This window comes from Prinia subflava, chromosome 4, assembly GCF_021018805.1.
Source record: "Prinia subflava isolate CZ2003 ecotype Zambia chromosome 4, Cam_Psub_1.2, whole genome shotgun sequence".
Taxonomy (NCBI): Eukaryota; Metazoa; Chordata; class Aves; order Passeriformes; family Cisticolidae; genus Prinia; species Prinia subflava.
In genome coordinates this window covers 53,360,512-53,380,452 of record NC_086250.1, presented here as the reverse complement: position 1 = coordinate 53,380,452, position 19,941 = coordinate 53,360,512, and positions in this window count along the sequence as shown.

Genomic DNA, 19,941 nt, shown 5'->3' with positions numbered 1-19,941 from the left:
CCTCTTATTCAAAGCATAAATCACTGAAGAAAAATCTCTACATTTTCTGCTTGGAGCTAGTTCTATTGTATTACATTTCCTACTCAGTCAATGTACCTTTCATATTCCTTTCAATAGGTCTCTCAAGTGAGTAGAAAATGTTGTTGATATTATAACACCTGTGCTATACACTGAGCAAAGAATAAAACATTTCTGTGGTTCCCAGCTGCCACTATAAAAGTGAAACTACTGAGGAAAATATGCTTTGGCAACCTGCCTGTCTCAAAAAATTAAAATATATGAAACATACCAGAGAATCAGAAAAGACCAACTGGATAAATAATATCCTTCATAATTGAGATCTTAACGTGTATGTGATCTTCCAAAAAATAAAAAAAAAATTGTACCAGAATACTTAAAGATAACACAAGAAAGCTAAATAACAGCTGTTTTATGGTATCAAAGGGAGCTTTAATCCTTGATTGCAAAGCTCCTTTTTCCACGTAGAGGTCTATATGTCATTGCCTCACATTCACAGTGTGCTCTATTCAGCTGTCCCTTCTGATGAACAGACATGCACAGAAGCTCTCTATTTGGTGATGATTCATCTGTGCCATCTCGCACAGAATATCACTACCACTTTATTTCCTGTGAACAATTTGTCATGTTTGCTCTTAGGTGAACTGTGATTCATGGATGTCAGCATTTCTTTTTCTTCTTTTTCAGTTTAGCACTCCGTTACTTGCACCTTTCAAAAGTGCAGCCATGGTACAGTTTGCTCAGGCAGAGCAGTTTACTCCTGTAGGGTGCAGGTATACTGGGAAATATGGATCAAGAGTTTTACCTCTTTTCAGAAGAAATATATAAAGTCCAAGAAAGCAGAAAAAACTGGACTCAGGTTAATAAATTTTCTTTCCTGAAAATCAAGGTTTGTGAGTATGTGATTAGTAGAAGAGCTGTGCTAAAGCTATTTGCAGGTGGAATTATTTAGGACTGAAACTTCTGTTGAATAAATATGAGGCTTTTTATTCAATAAAATAAAATATTTTTTAAAGTCAGGAGAACATTTTAATGAAAATGTGTTATTAATCAATAACATCTGTTAGTGTAAATGCTTGTGATTACTCTTGTTTGTATGACCAGAAAAGAAAGGTGATATTCTGAAAAAAACATAAGCCTCCTAGTAATATACAAATGATTGGAATAAAAGCCGATTAACTGTATTTATGAATTTCTTTGCATTCCTCAAGAGGCACTAATGGTCATTGTTTATGTCTTCTCAACCTTCAGTCTCTCATCTCTGGAACTGAGACCCCTTCTTTCTCTGTAAAGGGGATTTGAGAGCAGGATAAGAACAAGATTTTGACTCTAGAATAATTAATCTTGTTAAATTGCCTCTTCGGAGTAAATTTTTGCAGATGAGAAGAGAGGTTGTGGTGCAAATTGACTTTGCCTTTTATGGCCATTATCCAGTGTGATTGTGGTCATGCTCTAAACAATGAAAGTCTACCTCTCAACTGAGGTAGTAACTTTCGGACAGGCTATCAGAATAAAACCTAGCTATTTTACTGCAATTACTGTGTATAGATAAGTGCTCATAATATCCTCTCACTGCTCTTAATTAAAATATTAGTAGATACTGCAGAAGGTTTTCTTTGTGTAGTATATATCGCTTACTTAATGGCAGAGAGGAATTGGAAGCAGAGTGAGCAGTGTTGTTCAGCATTACCTTCAATTGCAGCATTCCATTAGTAATTGCCTGCTTCCTAAGCTCTAGTTAGATCTTACCTCAAAAGTCTCTACTTGAAATCCACTAAAGATTTTTTTTCTGACTGATTATTATGTTTCTCCTAATGATTTGCCCCTGCAGGAAGGCTTTCTAGTATATTCTAGGGGAGTTTTTTTTTTCTTTAATGTATGTCTTAGGACATCCAGACATGAAGATAAAACAAGAAGCATTGCCAAATGTGTGTTGATCCGTACAGAGAAGGATTAGAGACTTGAAGCCATGACAAGGAGTGAAACAGGCTCCCTGATCAGAGTCACTTAAGCCTTCTAACTCTGAAGAAAATTTTTGACCTAAATATTGAAAGTTTCCTACTTTCTTTTGTTGACTAGTCTTACAACTCTCATTGCCCACATTTTTCTACCATATAGAAGACAAAAATGGAATGCATATGCTTAGCCCTTCATAATTAAAACGGAAATTTGCATGTGAAGGCTTGTTTCAATAGCTAAAACAAAGTATTTCTTCCTTTGTTGCAGGCATTAGAACAGTTGAATTAACTTTTTATATAAATGGCCTAAAGCATCTCGTGGATTAAATAATATGTAATACAAAGATGAGTAGGGTTGTAAGAATACTCTAACTATTCAATTAAAATACTCAGAAATCTTTTAAAAAATCATAATTACAGTAAGAGTTATGTCAGTTTTGCAAAGGAGAAACAGAACAAAAATACACAGAAACAGAACAAAGAAAATAGCACCACTGATAACAGCTTATGCATATTTTTTCTTTGGCATATTATGTGAAATGAAACATAAAACGATGAAAAATGACACTGAGAGTAGGACTGTATAATGTGTCTATCTTTTCTTTTCTTTAGAAATTTATACAAAAAATCATCCCATTTACACTAGGATGTCTAAATGGTAGCACTGAAGTTGAAGCTAAAATATTGAAATATTAAAATATTTTTTTTTAATTATTCAAGAGATTTTTGACAGAGGATTCTGTATTTAGTGCTTCAACTTTCAGTTATTGTTGCTTGAACTCTCGTGTAATTTATTTTCAGGTTTTAGAGAATCAAGTCATATATAAACAATGCTTGCACTTTCTTTTGCCTTAATGCTGTTGTCATGCATAACAATAACTCATCACTCATTAACACCTTCAGAAAATAATATTTTGCAGATTGTTTGGGACAATTTTACACAAAATTTCAAACTTCAGAAAAGTCTGAGCTAAGTTCCCAAATGAATTTTAAAAGTAGGATCTTAGGAAAAAGTGATATTTAGAAAACCAAACCTAAGCAAGAGATTCTTAGTCTGAGGTTTTGGTATTTGTTTTTAACTTTGTTGCACCACAGATGTTAGGTTTGGCAGCACGAATCTCTCAGTGTTTCTGCATTTTCAGAGCATACAAAGACACCTTACCTATACAGACAGATATATAGCAGAAATAAAATGTAGAAAATGTTGAATATTTTGATTTAGGCTGTGTTTTACTCCAAGTTATTAAGTACATCATGATAAATGGGGAAAGAGTGAAAGATAGAACAAACTGAAAGATAATCATTGAGGTCCAATGAGTTTTACATACACAATTAAAATTCCTAGGTGACAGTGTCATGAAGTTTGCATAGACTTTTGAAGACAGGTGATTTAACTTTATTGTTCAAGAAAGAGGATGGATCTCTTAGCTGACTATAAAATACAGTCACTTCAGTTGGGCTGATGTGCAACTTTGTTATGTGAATATTCTTAGTATTTGGGTAATTTTTTTATTAAGAATTCACAAAATGTCTGTAAGTTTTTGGAATCTCAGTCAAGTGAGGTTGTTGAAATACCATGAAGATTGATATAGTAAAGAACTTTGCAGTGCAGAAACTCTAATTGTCCATTGACATTTGAATTAACTGACAAAGGGACTGAGGAGATGAATTATTTCACTACTACTGCTTCAAAGAGGTCTAGGTTCATGATGATCATGAGTGCAGAAACATGACTAATTCCTACTCCTGTGACATTTCACTTCATTTGATATCCAGGATTCAACAGACAAAAGTGCTTCAGTAGGCTGAATTTAGTACTATTGAGTTATATTCCAATGTATATTATGTTAGAACAAGAAACAAGCTTACGAGCCAGATCTGTAAAAGTGAAAATATCTCCTCTTTTGCCCTGAAGTGCTTCCTGTTTTCAAATAACACATTTTGTGTTATTGATAAAATGAAATGTTTGTGCAAAATGTTTAGGCAGATGACTCCATCAAAAACAGTATCTTGAGCTGAATTAAGTGGATTAACACCCTGATCATGTCTCAAATTCAATTCTTCAACACCACTGCCATGCAACACTTCTGTTTTTTGGTACCAGCCCCTAGCCAACCCATTAGAAATGCTGAAGTTTTCACTAAAGATGGATACTGATAAAGTAGCAAGGAAGTTTCATTTCTTGTGCCAATTCTATTGTTCCAGTAATTTCTGTCAAATCCAAGATTAATTGAATCCTTCTTTTTGTCCTTTCCTTCAGCTGTTTTCTTTTAAACCATAGTAATCCACTCCATAAAGATCAGTTAATGTATTCTCATCTAGACAGAATTAACTTTTGATCCACAAGAAATAATTTCAATCTGGTTCCAAAGTCAAGCCTGTTTCTCACGAACTTGGGAGTTTGAAGAATTGTAGAAATTAAGGTTAGATGATTAGCAATAAGCTTCTTATTTTATCTTTCGCACTGAATAAATGACTCATTTAATACTTTGGGCCCCATCACTGCATAGCACTTAAACACCTCACATTTAAGAAAGTCAGAATGTCTAAGATAGTGAACTTAAAATCAAATGAATATTTATAGTTTACAGAGTGATGATTATCCACCAGCTTCATTTATGTGTATGCTGAAATGAATATGCAGTATTATGCTGGGCAATTGATATCATAGAGTCATAGAATGATTTGGGTTGGAAGGGACCTTAAAGGTCATCTGGGTCCAACCCTCCTGACAGAAAGGAGACACCTTCCACTAACCAGGTTACTCAGAGCTTCATCCAACCTGACCTTGAACACTTTCAGAGATGGGGCATTCAAAACTTCTCTGGGCAACCAATGCCTCACCATCCTCACAGCAAAGAATTTCTTTCTGATATTGAATCTCACCCTACTCTCAGTTTAAAACCATTCCCCCTTGTCCAGTCTCTCCATGCTCTTGCAGAAAGTTTTCTTGTAGGCTTTCTTCAGGTACTGGAAGGACACAATTAGGTCACCCTGTAGCTTCCTCCTCTACAGGCTGAACAATCCAATTCTCTTAGTCTTTGTCAGAAAGGTGCTCAGTCCCACTAATCAACTTGGTGGCCTTCCTCTGGACTTGCTCCAACAGTTCTGTGTCCTTCCCCTGCTGGGGCCTCCAGAGATGGATAAAGCTCTGGACTGCATACATGAGTATATTAATATTATATAAACCAATTAGACTTTACTAAGATACCATATTTCTAAATAGAATTTAGCCAAAGCAAATCTTCTTGATTATTTAGGAAATACATGGCAAGACAAAAGTTGAATCTATTTTGATTAAAACCAGATGTGATGTTTAGCTGGTGGAATATTAGAAAAGAATATTCATCAGATAAAATATATGAGACCTCAGTGATCACACATAAATTTCCTAGATAAATTATAGCTAGGAAAGGTTTATTTAAAAAATGGGCTAGTATATCTTTAACCTAATAGTTTTAAAATAGGTACTTAAATAGCAACATTTAGTATTAAAAAAAAAAAAAAGTCATTTAAAAAGCATGGTCCAGCCTTTTCTGTATTTTGATATCTATTCCATTCTTAGTTCTTCCATGTGGGTTTATACCACATTAAAGTGATATGGATCAACTGAACAAAACTATTGAACATCCATAAAATCCCATAATTGAGGTTTAATATCAACTGTCAAAGAGGAGGTGTGACAAATTATTAGCATTCTGATACAGCATTTCTCTGCCAAATTGTCATGAGAATAGTGAGGCAGAAAGTCTATTGCAAGGATAATTAGAATAATGAAAATATGAAATAATAAGATGTAATTTGCATGGATTATAATTCTTAAAATTAATTTATAATTTCTCTCATTCTCATTGAGCAGTGTAAAATGTTTAAGGAAGTGGAAAAAAGAAAAAGCATTTACAGCTATATTTTGTAGTATTTATTTGGATTGGCATGAAATTTCTAAACCTGTCACTGACAAAGGCTGGCACCATGAAATTGTTTTTACCAACCTTGCTGTTAAGGTCTAATACTGGTATTTACACATATGATGTGTAAAGTGCCAGTGTGCAGGCAATGAAATAATTATATAGGGTAATAATATAATTATGGGAAAGTTAGAACATTTGAAGATAAAATATTATTTCAATCTGAAAATACTTGCTATAAATTTTAAATGAAAGTATTGTTAATTTCCAGGACATAGCCTTATGTCCTGAAAATTAACAGTTTTTCCAAAAATTTGCTTTGAATTTAACTTTCTGAATTAATTACTTCATGATTTTATTTTCTGCAGAATAATATGTATAATGAAGGTGGATAATAAAATCACCAAAACAGCAGAAACTGAGGCTGAATAAAATTAGAAGAGTTTTTACTCCCACCTCCTTTGGAAATGTTGGGTCAGCAATATCTGTGCCATTTGTGAACAAACACCTTTCCAGCATGTTCTGAGGAAGAGGATCTGAGGGAGCTGCCACAGCCTCCCAAGAAACAGCTGCAGAACTGCACAGTCCTCACTGCTGCACACCCTAACACAAACCTTCTGTTAGTGTCGGATCTGAAATGAGTTTCGAGAAAGGAATAAACTGCTTAAAAGCCATGTTTTATATATATGAACACTGCTACTGTCTTTTCCTTTCCTTAGTCTAAATATACTTAAATCTTTCATCTTCCTTTCAGTCTTTGATTTTTTCCAGACTTTTGAACAGCCTCTTGCTCTCCCTGTGAAACTCTTTAGTTGCACCACTCCTTTGAACTTGCATTGCCCCACATTTGAAATGCCAAGGATTATCAGCTCTGAAGGTAGTAAAATCACTGTTTTATACTCAACATTTCTACTTGTGGACTGAAGAATAGTGTTTGCCAGCTAATGCTGCAACCTGTTACTCTGGAAAATCCTCTTCTCTGCTGATTTTAAATATCCTGTCTTATGTTGCTACTACTAATGTTATCAAGGGAAACAGGAGGAACATGTTCTTATTTAGATTTTCATTTTGCTTGCAATAATTTTTTTAGTAGCAATAGTCATCCAAAACAATTTTCTCCCAGTATTTATTAGATGACATTACAATTCCTTTAGTCTTTTAAAGCAGTAGATCTATACAGCTAAGGTATTTTAAGAAAACAGGTTTTTTTCTTTTAATTTTGAAGCATACTACAATATAACATGTAAGTATAATGCAAAGAAGATAAATTTTATCCGTTTCTGTAGAATAATATTGCTTTATTAATATAGTGTCCTTTCAAAGTTGTAATGAGGAAGGAAAATAAATTTTATTTCACGTTTTGAGGAAAATTTTTCTCATTCAAACAGTGGATATATTTGCTGAAACCTGTAATGTTTTCTAGTACAATTATAGCTATTTTATTCCAAACTAGAAACAATCCTCTTCTGTGCTAGCCTCTTCTTTGGCATCAAAACTCCAAAGATTTAATACCAACTTTTGATTGTGTCCCCCTTTTAAAGGGTATAAGAGGCATAGTGCAATGAAGAAATGCTATCTCCATAAGATAAAGAGGTACACGATTCAAAAACAGTTTATGAAAATAAATAGCTAAAATGAAAAGAAAGCTCCTGAATAAAATATTTTGAGCTTCTCTTTACAGTGGTCAAGAGGTAAAATCATGGATAGAAAAGTTTAAAAGTGGAGGCACCGATTGGGATGGTAACTTTTTCTGCAAAAACCTCATAGCTCATTAAGATAAAATAGCAATTATTGTGTCAAAAAAGAAAACCTGTGCCATTTACATTTAAAGGACAGGGTTTATAGAATGACTCAGCTACCTCTCCACGCCAGACTCATCTATTTTAGTTTTTTGTTTACGACTGACTCATTCATATCCAAACACAGAATGGAAGATCTCAGTTTTTAAATTAAACCACTCAGAGAGGACGAGTGCCTCCAAGTAGCTGCTTTTACACCTGATGTTGCAAGTGGTGTCACAGCTGAGCTGTTGGTAGCAGTGCCAGCGCACCGCGCGGAAGAGGTGGTGGCTGTCTCCTTGGGGACTGCAGCTGATTGTCACCTGACTAATCGGAATTCCTCTGCAATGCCAGCTGCTGCCGGGCTGCTGTGGGGCTGATCCCTTGGCTCACGGGTGTCCCAGCCCGCCCCCAGCGCGGTGAGCCCCGGGCAGCCCCGCCCCGGGCACGGCTCCGGCCCGCAGCGGCCCCGGCGCCGCCGCTCGGGGCTTCGCTGCCCCGCCTCGGCCAGAGCTGCTCCTCTCGCACCCCCAAAGGTGGAATCGAAGCTTGTAGAATGCACACGAAACGTCAGGAGTGCTTACCTCATTAAGTCCCACGTTCTCGTTTGTAAATGTCACACAAGCAGTGGCAGGTGAGGAGCCCAACCTAGAAAATCAAGTGACAGTTTGAAAAGGAGGTTGAAAATGAGTCATCAGTAGCACAGTCTGAGAGTTTGTCTTTTGTTTGTTTTGATTTCATTCCATTACATTTCCTTTTTTTATGACTGCATTCCCTTGCTTGTTGAGCTATAAAAAAAGAGGATATATTTTGCCTGTTTATACTCTGCTCACTCCAAGATGTTAACTGAGTCATCAATAAGCATTTATCTCAGCACTTCCCAAGCATTAACTCTTCACATTTGTCATAGAAAACAGGAAAGTTTTTTTCTCTTTTCAAGGCTGAGCTGAAGGTTATTCTTGAAAATGGCATTCTGTTTAAACGTCAGCATTTCATACTAATTAGTATTGAAATTTTTATTTTTTAAAATGGCATTTTAATTTCAACCATCTGTAAAGAATAGTTATTGACAATGAGGTCAAACTATTTTGGTTTACAAATCTATAACTTTAGCAACTGTTAATAGGAGTCGTAAACTGACTATGTCAATGTGAAATCAGCAAATGTCATTGAAAACAACAGTATTTTCAACAGGATTTTTAGTGTTAATATGTGTGTGTGTGTGTTTGAAACAGCAGTAATACTTCTAAATTAATGAGAAGGTAAAGATAAAAGAACTGGGACTTGCATAAGTCAATATCTCAAACTGATCTAGAGCATATATCCAAACTTCAGATACCAGGAGACTGTATTCAGTAACTTCCTCTGCCAGAAGGAGGAAGATGAAGTTTCTGTCCTTCATATGAATACCCTAACAACCAGATTTGGGGCTACAGAGAGGAAATACACATAACACACTGTTTAAGCAAATACATTTAAGGATTCATTTGACCATAGAGATGAAATAGAAATAAAATTATTTTCTATGATCATACTTAGGACATACATTATTTTAGAAATCACGAAACTTTTGGTTTGATGCTAAGTACAGAGATTGATATGTTCTTTAGAAAATGGTCATTGGATACAGTGTTACTGAATACAGTATTGAAAAATATATTTGAAGTTGATAAAAAATTAATATGTTCTAAAAACCTCTATCAATCTCTAAATTCCGTTTCTTTTTCCGTATATATTTCAGGCTTTTTTTTTCCCCTCAGCTATAAACTTGTTCCATCGGATTTTCAGTGACAAAGGTATCACTTTGCCAGACAGTCTGTTTAATGTTTACCACTCTTATTATTAACAAGGTTTGACTTGTCTCACTGCAATTTAATCTGTTTTTTACTTCCCATCTGCCATGACAGATTATTCTATTACTTTTGGAAAGCATTTCCTGTTCTTGAAGTTGGAGCATCTTCAGGGTTGGAAGTCATCTCTCTGTGTATTGCATAAAGCAAGTCTTTCTTTCTTTTCTTTCTTTCCTTCCTTCTTTCTTTCTTTCTTTCTTTCTTTCTTTCTTTCTTTCTTTCTTTCTTTCTTTCTTTCTTTCTTTCTTTCTTTCTTTCTTTCTTTCTTTCTTTCTTTCTTTCTTTCTTTCTTTCTTTCTTTCTTTCTTTCTTTCTTTCTTTCTTTCTTTCTTTCTTTCTTTCTTTCTTTCTTTCTTTCTTTCTTTCTTTCTTTCTTTCTTTCTTTCTTTCTTTCTTTCTTTCTTTCTTTCTTTCTTTCTTTCTTTCTTTCTTTCTCTCTCTCTCTTTCTTTCTTTCTTTCTCTCTCTCTCTCTCTCTCTCTTTTTTTTTCCTTTCTCTCTTTCTTTCCTCTATTTCTCTTTTTCTGTCATTTACTTCTTTTTTTAATATTTTTTCCCTGTTCATATACATCTGTGTGATGCTTTTTTTATTTCTCAACAGCATGATACTGTTGACTCATGAGCTAAAATATTTTCTGAAGAACTATTAACCAAGGCAGTCATTTCCTGTCCGGTGTTTATGCAGTCAACACTTCCTGAGGACATCTGTGGGCTGTGAACCCTGCTCTATGAACCACCTGCCAGTAAATTATATGTTGTAATGTTCAAGACCAATGCCAAAGTACTTTTTGGAACTCTACATGGATTGTGGCATTTTTTTAACCTCTCCATATTAACACTGAATTGATTTTTAGACAGTGTCATTCTGGACCTAGCATTTTGCTCTTTAACAAAATTTACAAAAGTATAAGAAAGTGAGGCAAAGTGAGATGAATGTGTTTCCTGCAGGTATAAAGCACATCCAGGAAAGTAATTATGTTTCAAGTTCTTACTTTTCTAATAGTCTGGTTTCCATCCTATTAAAAAAAATGGTGATTTTACAGATTTATCTGGAAAGAACTACTACAGCACCAGTGTCCATTCACTAGTAAGTTCTGGTGTACTCTCCTGAAGTGTGTAACACAACTCAGTGATGAAATAGCTCCAGAATCTCCATTAAAATAGAGTTTTGTAAACTCCTGGGGTTTTTTTTCTTCATTTTATTTACCATGCAATCATCTTTGTTCTTTGAGAGAGTACTAGTCAGTCCAGAATTTGGGACAGTATCATTTCTCAGTCACTCGCTGTATATGCAGTGAGACACAGCAGTATTTTCTGGCTTGTGATCATGGGTGTGGAACAGGATCCACTACCATGTGCCAGCTCCAGGGCAGTAAACAGTTCTTTGCTAAAAGAAAATCATAAGCAGGAAAAGGCTGATGGGTCTTCAGAGTATTCCAGGGGGAATGCTGACCTGATACCTTCTCCGTAGTCTGAGGATACCCACAGCAAACACTCCAGGCTTTCATTGTTTCAGCATGCTGCAGATCAGCTCTTTTTATACTCCTACTCACTCAAAACCCAGAGAGCATTTCTCTTTTAATGATTTCTTTTGCTCAAGCCTCAGTTTTACACTCAGAAGTTCTTGTGACAACAGGGAGTGATAGAATACAAGATGAACACTGGTAAAACCCCACAATAATTGCAACTGCACAAACAGAAATATAGCCCATCTTTTTATCAAGACAGATGCAGCAGAGGTTGTAACACGGTACCCAAACTGTGTGGGCACAAGATAATAACAGATACTTTGAGAATACAGGTGCAGATGGACCTGTGTGGCAGTGTGTTAATTTAATCGGTTATACTTTATCTATTTTTGTACTCGTCTGGTTCCATGTACCCTACCCCTCCTAATTATTATTCCTTTGTCTAACTCACATGATTTCTGTCTGCACCTGCACCTGTTATGCGGCACACGGTTAGCTGTCTGTTATTTTCCCCGCCTTTGTAAACTCCCTCCTACTCTCTCCTGATTAGTCCAAGTTGTGTTCCCCTACCCCTGGGTCCCTTAGCAACTGGCCCTGGTTGGCCAGCAGTGACTGACCACTCCCTTTGCCCCCCCCAGCTAGTCCCTGACAAAAACCCCCTGCACCCTCCTCACCCCAGACAGTCCCGGGCTGAGTAGGTGTTTGTAATAAACCCTCTGTTCGTCCAGAATTGTCTCCTCCTTTCGTTCCACTGCCTGTCGAATTTCCATCGTTCACTAGAGCCCTTTTAGGGAAAGAACCCACAGGAGTCAGCTCTGCTTGCGCTGCTCGCAGACTGACCCTTGCCGACGCCTGTCGCTGTGTCTGGGCTGTCGGTGACAGAGCCCGTCGGCTCTCAGTGGGCACCGTGACAACCTGGGGTTCTGGACATGTAGCTGCAAATCAGAAACTGTCAGTATCTGATCACTAGAGGAAAACAGTCTTGAAAGCTGGGCAGAGATGGTTTATAGAGTAAGGAAGAGAACAAAAAACACACATGCAACAAATGCAGATCACCCCATATGCTGTCAAAACAAAGGTAGTAACATGGAAGTTAAATGATGAGGGAACAGGCGATGAATGAAAAAAGAAGAGGAAATATAAATACCTCTAGCATTACCCTTGGTTTAAGGATGCAATGTCTCATCAATGCCACTATTTATCTGCAGCAATTCTTCTGTTCTGTTTGCCAGACAAAGAACATAATCTTTTTCACCTGCATGCACTCTATTTTTCTATCTAATTATATAGAGTGTGATCTTTTACACTAAAACTTGGTAAAGAAATCAATAATTTTTAAAAGTTGATCACGTGTTTTTGCTCCATTTTTTGTACATGACAAGCTGATTGATACCATAGAACAGAATCAGATGGGTGATGCCCTATAGATAGCTAGATCAATAGATATTTCAATAGATTAATACTTCCCCTGAATTTATATTTGTTTACTGGAATGGAATCTTACTCTCTGTAACTTATTAACTTCATTGATTTAATAAAACTAGACGGATTTATTAAGTACTATAGACAAGGCAAGAAATAAAACTCAACTATTTCAAAGATATAATCAACATATATCAATAAGAAAATATTACTTATTCATTATTAAAAGAACCATCCTCTGTACATACGTTTTATGAGGCTGTAAACTAAGAGTATGTGTAGATAAATACAAATCTCTAAAAAACAAAGTTCATGATACTAAAGACAATTTCAAGGATTAATAAGATCCTAAGAATAAGGAATAGATTTTGCTGCATGGATATTAATTTGATATATATTATTATCATGTCCACAAAATTCAATTGAGAGTAATAATAAAACTTGAAACCTGAAATCACTAACTTGATGAAACTCACTCATTGTGAAATACAGCTCCTGCTGCTTATGAAATACTTGTGCAAGATTTTGCTACTGTAAATTTAAATCATTTATGCCGTCAGTGAGAAATCTGGCATGTAATACTTCTCTCAACTGCCCTCTAAGGAACACACTGAAAAAGAATTAGAGAATCAGGCAAATTGAAAAAATACCCTTAAAATCATTGAGTTCAACCATTAACATAACACTAGCAAGTCCATCACTAAGCTGTGTCTTAAATACATAAGACAGTATTTTGATACATTTGGTATGTTTTAAGATGGGGAGGTGCTATTTGATAATGGCATAGAATTTCTAACATAAATAAAATTTTTCTTCTATCATAAATAATCTGTATACACATATATGCACACATATGCCTCTGCAAAAGAACAGACATATGCAAGATAGCGATCAACAATAATGAGAGACTGATTCTTCTCCTCCTTTCTTTTCTACAGTACTGCATTTCTTAGAACTCTAGATAAGGTGGAAAATGCTAGTATTTCATACTAGCTATTGGTCATAGAGTCTTACTTCAAAGATTATTTTGGTTGCCAAGTGAGCTTTAAAGATCTGGCCTAAGTAAGCAGTGATTTTCTCAGTTGAGGAATATTGCTCATTAGAAATATACAGCTTACATGCCAGACCTGCCTCTGGACTATTACCTGTGAAGTGTGACCACTTCCAACAGAGGCATGTCACCACCCTTCTAAGTCTCTGCATGATTTGCCTTGAAGTGAACATTTTCCACAAATCATATTCCATATCCATGAGCTAACATATATTTAAAATTATTTATATTTAGATTACACTATTTCACTCACTTGTGATTTCTATGTGAAGTAAACAAAGGACTGAAATAGTAATGTATCAGTTTGAGCTGGTGTGCTTCACAAAGCCATTCTCTATCTACCAATCTGCTATATATTTATTTTTATTACCAAGTCAGTTATTGAGGGACCGTACAAGAAAATACCTAAATAAGAGCTAATTGAAAAGTACTGTTACTTTGCATATTTTCATTTTTATAAGATTACTTATAAAAATAGACATGTCCAAATTCACCCAAAGCCTCTTTAGATCTTAGCAATACGAGTATGTGCAGTACTGCAATATGATCTGTGAAAAATATGCTGTGTCATTCTGAGGATCCTCAGTTGTTTTCTATTCAGAGAAACATACCTTGACCTTTAACAAGAGCCAAACTGATAAAACCCCAGGAGTACACATTGTTTTGCAACACAAATATTGTATTATTTGAGTCTACCTATCCCAGTAATTCAATTACACTGTCAGAAAGAAAAGCTTTGCAACCTCCCTATGTCTCAGTCTTTCCATTTCAAGTTGTCCTGACTTTGGCATCATAAATATGGTAAGAGAAATGCTAATGACATGTATGTGACTGTGGCTAGTCTCATTAAACTCACACAATAAAATAAAATTTAATACAACTTGACTACTAATTGGAAAGAATATTACAAAACAGGACAATTGTGCACTGTAGATAACAGGACTAAGCGTAATGAGTACAAATCGAAAGAAGGGAAATTCAGGCTGGATATTTGGAAGAAATTTTTCACTGTGAGGTTGCCCAGGGATTTTGTGAATACCTCAGCCCTGGAAGTGTTCAAGGCCAGTTTGGACAAGGATTTGAGCAACCTGGTCAAGTGAGAGGTGTCCCTTTCCTTTGTGGGAAATGGGAGTAGATGACTTTTAAGGTTCCTTCCAAACCTTTACATTCAACCAGTATATGATTTTATAATACAACTTTTGGCTTAGACACCCGAAGGTACAGACAAGGTTAAACAATATCTGTAGGGAACTGCCATTTACACAGCTGAAACTAGTTAAAACTGCATGAGCTGCCATCCATCGATTCCCAGGCTTTCTGCCTTTGCTGTTAAAATCTGTCCAGGTTTGCAGTTATTTTAGTATGTCTGGGGAAAAAGACTATTATTATACCATTTCTATGTGCCCCTGTATCACTGGACAGTTGGAAATTTGAAGATGACAATTTTTTTTTTCTTGTCACATTTTTCATCTTGCTTCCATTCATCTCTATGAGGATACATATGTTCAATCTAATTTTGCTACCATGTTCTTTTGCTTTAGAATCAATGGTTTATTTTCCCCTTCAAGATGATCAGTTTTTTCAAGCACTCTTGTCCCTGAAAAATAATTTGTTCCATGTCAGTTCTGCCTGTTTCCTCAGCTCCTTTTCTATCTTATTGTGCTTCCTTATTTCTATTTCTCCTCATTTTTTTTTCCTTTTACATCACTCAGCAGCTTGATATCCCTGGTTAATTAGTGCTATCAGTACACTACTATTATTCACTATTACTCTCCCATAGGGCACCAGCAACAGAGCAATAGTATTATCCCACCTTTTATTTTTCTGCTCCTTGTAACATCAGAAGGAATGGCTTCATAATATCTCTGTCCAGCTCCAGTTAATCATATTTTGCACGTTTTGTCTGTTTGAGAAGAAATTCCGTCAGTTTTTCATGAGACGAAAAGCATTTTGTCTGAATCTTAGGACTCTAAGGACCTAGTTCTGACAGGAATTTTCTTGCTCTCAGATGATAAACTCCCATTGTATCTAAAGGGACTTGAGACCACAGTCCTTGATGCTCATGCATTCATCTCTCTGCACCAACTGTTCATATTCACGCTGCACAGTTAAAAGCAGGCACCCAATCCATCAAGTCCAGCCATTTAGAGAACAGAAAAGTGCATCAGCAGACATGCTTAACATTGATATCCATGTACATATATGAGTACAATAGGAGACAACAGTAGCACTTTAGAGGTAATTAACCAGTAATGTTATAATAATGGCAAGATCAAAATCTATTTATTCTAATGAGTTTTCTGATTCCTACTCTACAAACTTTCAAAGGCCTGACTGTCTATAAGGACACTAATAAAGTGGACAGTGTATGTGATGCTATGCTGTAAAGAGACAGTGCAATGTGATTTCACAAATCAAATTTGTCTATTAAAATGTAAAAGGAATTAATTTAATGTTGCAGCAGATTTCAGCTGCAAGTGACTACAATTCCAGTTTTGATGGAGATACACATTTACAGTCAGCAGGAGTCAGAAATCTCCTATTACTGTCATAATTTTTTCCCTTCCATTTTCATTATTTAGCAGCACAGAAAGTTTAAAGACAGTGATACAATATGGGGAAAAAGGAAGGGTTGCTATCTAATGACTAGCAATGAGAATTTACATATTATATAGCAACTCTGATGGAATCATAGAGGAAAAAACAAATGTTGCAGAAGTAAAAAGGATGTAAGGAAGCAAAGGAAGCACCAAAAGGAAACATAGATCTAGGAAGGTATTGACTATTACCCAGGTAAACAGTAAGATGTTTTCTTTTTAAGGAAAAAGCACGGATTCCTTTTACAGAATCATAGAGTATTTTATGTTACAGAGATGTCTACAGATCTCTTAGTCTGACCCTCCCCTCACAGAAAGTCCAGTTAGATCAGGTTGTTCATGCACATCTGTGGATCACTTTTTAATTCACTTTTTAATCACTTTTAAAAGTGACTGAGATGCCACAAAACTTTGGGCAACCTGTTCCAGTGTTTGACCATCATCATGGAGAAAAAATTTTCCTTTTGTATTCAATCAGAATTTCTTTCCAATTTTTATCCACTGCCTCTCTTCCTGTCCCTGTGCACCTTAGAGCACAGAGTCTGGCTCTGTCTTCCCTTTAGCCCTCAGTGGTTGCCTTGTTTTCTTGAGGTTGAATAAACTCAATTCTCTCATCCTTTCCTTCCAAGTTATGAACCTTCAATCATCTTGTTGGCTTTCCATTGGATTTCTTCCAGTATGTCAATGCATTTTTCATGGGGGAGAGACCACAACTGGACACAATACTCCAGATGGGGTCTCACAAGTGTTGAATATGTGCAAAGGTTCACCTCCCTGCAGATACTGGCAACAGCTTGGCTTCTTTGCTAGAAGAGTTCAACTCATTCAATATGTACATCAGCTCATTTTCCTTGGCACTGCTTTCTATCCAATTTCTACTGTTCATGTGGTAATTTCATCACAGATGCACTTGCCTTTGTAGACCTTCATGACTTTTCTGTCAGCCAATTTCTCCAACCTGCTGAAGACATTCTGAACCTACAGCATAGTGACCACTCCACCCAGTCAAGTTTGCAGTGTCATTGAGAGAGCACTCCATCACATCACCCAAGTCACAACCTTATCACAAAAGTTAAAATATTTTTAAAAAGTTTTTTCACGGATAAAGAAAAATGGAAAAAGAGAAGGGCCTTCATAAGGGCCTCCATAAAAATGGAAAATAAGAAGGGTCTGATCTGAAAGATAAGAAAGAATCAGTTTTATTATTGTGTGGCTGCTTTAATTTAGGGGTTTTTTTTGTGTTCGGCATTAACAAAATGTATCAAAACTGCAGAGACAAAAACTGATGAATTTCCAGGTGGCTTTCATCCCTACACATATGACCAATGAAATACCAATACTGTTTAGACTATGACAGTAACATCATCCATCATTTAATCTCCTTATATCACCTTCTAAAAACATCTTACTAAGGTAAGGAAATGATTTTGTGACAGATTAACTACTGTTTTTTATCCAGTATTCCTGGGATTTTGTCTTCCTGCTTTCCACCTGGTTGTGTGTGAAAATCTGAAAAGATACAGAAATATCATTTATGTTAGACACCAGTTAATTCCACATTTTTTCTCTCAGTATAAAAGCTATTTCTTCTATCTAGTAAAATCAAGCTACTTGGGGTCTATGCGGGCCAATGATTTCAACACAGAAAAAGGAAAGAAAAAATGTCCTAGTGCAACTCATTCGTGCTTAAAATGAGTTTACATGTTATACATTTAAGGTTAAATAAAATACTTAAGAAAAAATAATGAAGAATTACCATATAAGCATTTCTTCCCTTTGCACCATTTTCCCACTAATAAGCAGGTGCTCTGACCAAGAACTGTAGTTAGAGATTCAGAGAGCTACAGGGCACTGGATTTTCCCAACGCATTTAAGGAAATGCTCACTGGGACATATGATTAGAGAGTCATATTTCCTAACATGTCTGTATTCTACTGAGCCATGAAGAGTGATAGTTTTGTGGGGTTTTTTTTGTAGTAATATTAAAAAAAAATACCTATTGTCTGTGCTTTTTTTTTTTACAGTGTAGAGCATTTAACCAAGTAATTTATTGTAATACATCTTTGAGTTCACACTGTTCTAAAATATTATAAAAATAGTAAATTTTAAAAAATTAACAACTTCAGCTTCATATACCTATGTGTATATATATAAATATGTGCCTTGTGAGTGAAAGAATGAAAAAGCAAGACAGTAAAAATAATTGTTGTGGTTAATTTTATTTTTATTTAAGTATGTTTGACCAGAGAATATTTTCCTGCACGGGCAAAACCCTAAATACACAACTTAAGCAAATACCCTCAGTTCAGCAAAAGAACAGAAATTATTAGAGTGCATTTTTTAAGGTCTTGTGTTACAGAAGCTCTAATTCAGTCTTCTATAAATCATGCTTCTTGAAGGACTAGAACTTCAAGTTGTAATATAGCTGATTTAGCAGCAAAAATATATGAATCAGATAGTAAAAGCAACGTCACACAGCTCTACTTCTGTTATGGGAAATATAACAATGTGGAGAATCTACTTTGCACCTGACTTTTCTGAGTTCTCTTGATTTGTTATAGGTAAACCACAGTTGCAACTTTTTTTAATCTTTCTATAGATGGCAATAAAAGTTGACAGAGACAGAAAAACCCTTTTTTTCTCAGAAAATACTTTTTTCCCCCCTAAGAAAATACGCTGAAAAATTATTTGATTTTAAAATACATATTAAAACCGTGTTTGTTAGCCCTACACTGTGAAGAATATCCAGAGGGTGGTGACATGACCTCTAAAATTACCCAGGTTCTGATTCTGAATATAAGCACGAATGCCACTTATCTATATCCTCTTTATCTCAATGCCAAGATCTCCCAGTGGACACCCTTACACAGAGATTTCAAGACTGAAAATGACAGAGTAAATGCACTAATCTGTGTGACATGTCATGGTGTCTTTTCTGTAGCAATCAATGATTTTTGTGAATGTTCTACAGGTGCAAGTGTTCATGGAAATTTAATTTCCCTCACTTTCTCTAACAGCTTGCCAACATTTAAAATGCCTATTTATAAGGTATCACTGACTGTCTTTTTCCACATCTTGTAAGCCTCTTTTGTGGCTAAGCTGGTGTGACACTGAGTAACTTAGACTTCAACCAAACGAAAAGAAACTGAAATATTAACTAAAAGCAAATAAATGAATAATCAAATAAATGAATTAATAAAATGGAAGCTCTGAAAAGTAAACAGAAGGAAAGAAAGAAATTAGACAAAAATGAAACAGAACTCCAGAAACCAAAATCAAGAGCAGAACGATTAACTGTAAATACATATATATCAGGTTCATAATGACTTATTGCAGGTATAAAGGACTTTTTAAACAGTAATAAATCAAAGACAGAACACTTATAGGTCAGAAGCAATTTTTGAGTAAAAACTCTTAATATTAATGACATTTAGGAGATAATTAAAAAAATGCCAATTAGAAAAATTAGTAGTCTTTTACAAACTTATTATTAAAACATTTCCTTTGGTATAATATTTCGATAAAAATTCCAGGAAATAGATTCTTTGAAAAACTAAAAAAGTGATACAGTAATAATATTTTAACAGCATATTAATAGGCTGTTTAAAGTTTTTGTGGTAATAAATTACCTTTCTACTGCAATTCCAAGGAAAGGAGTTTCAAGCCAGTGTTAAATGAATACTGCACTGAGGTGATAAACCACATGGCACCAAGAAAGAGTTCTTTGCCTCTCAGGACATGTGATAAGGGTTTATATAGTGCAATATTTGTCTTTTTGCTTGTTCATGCACAAATCTTTGACAATCTTGAGATGAACATGAACAAATGATTGCTTCCATGTTTTCTATTCCTTATTTACACAAACCTCTTGGCTATCTGTGTGGCTGCTGG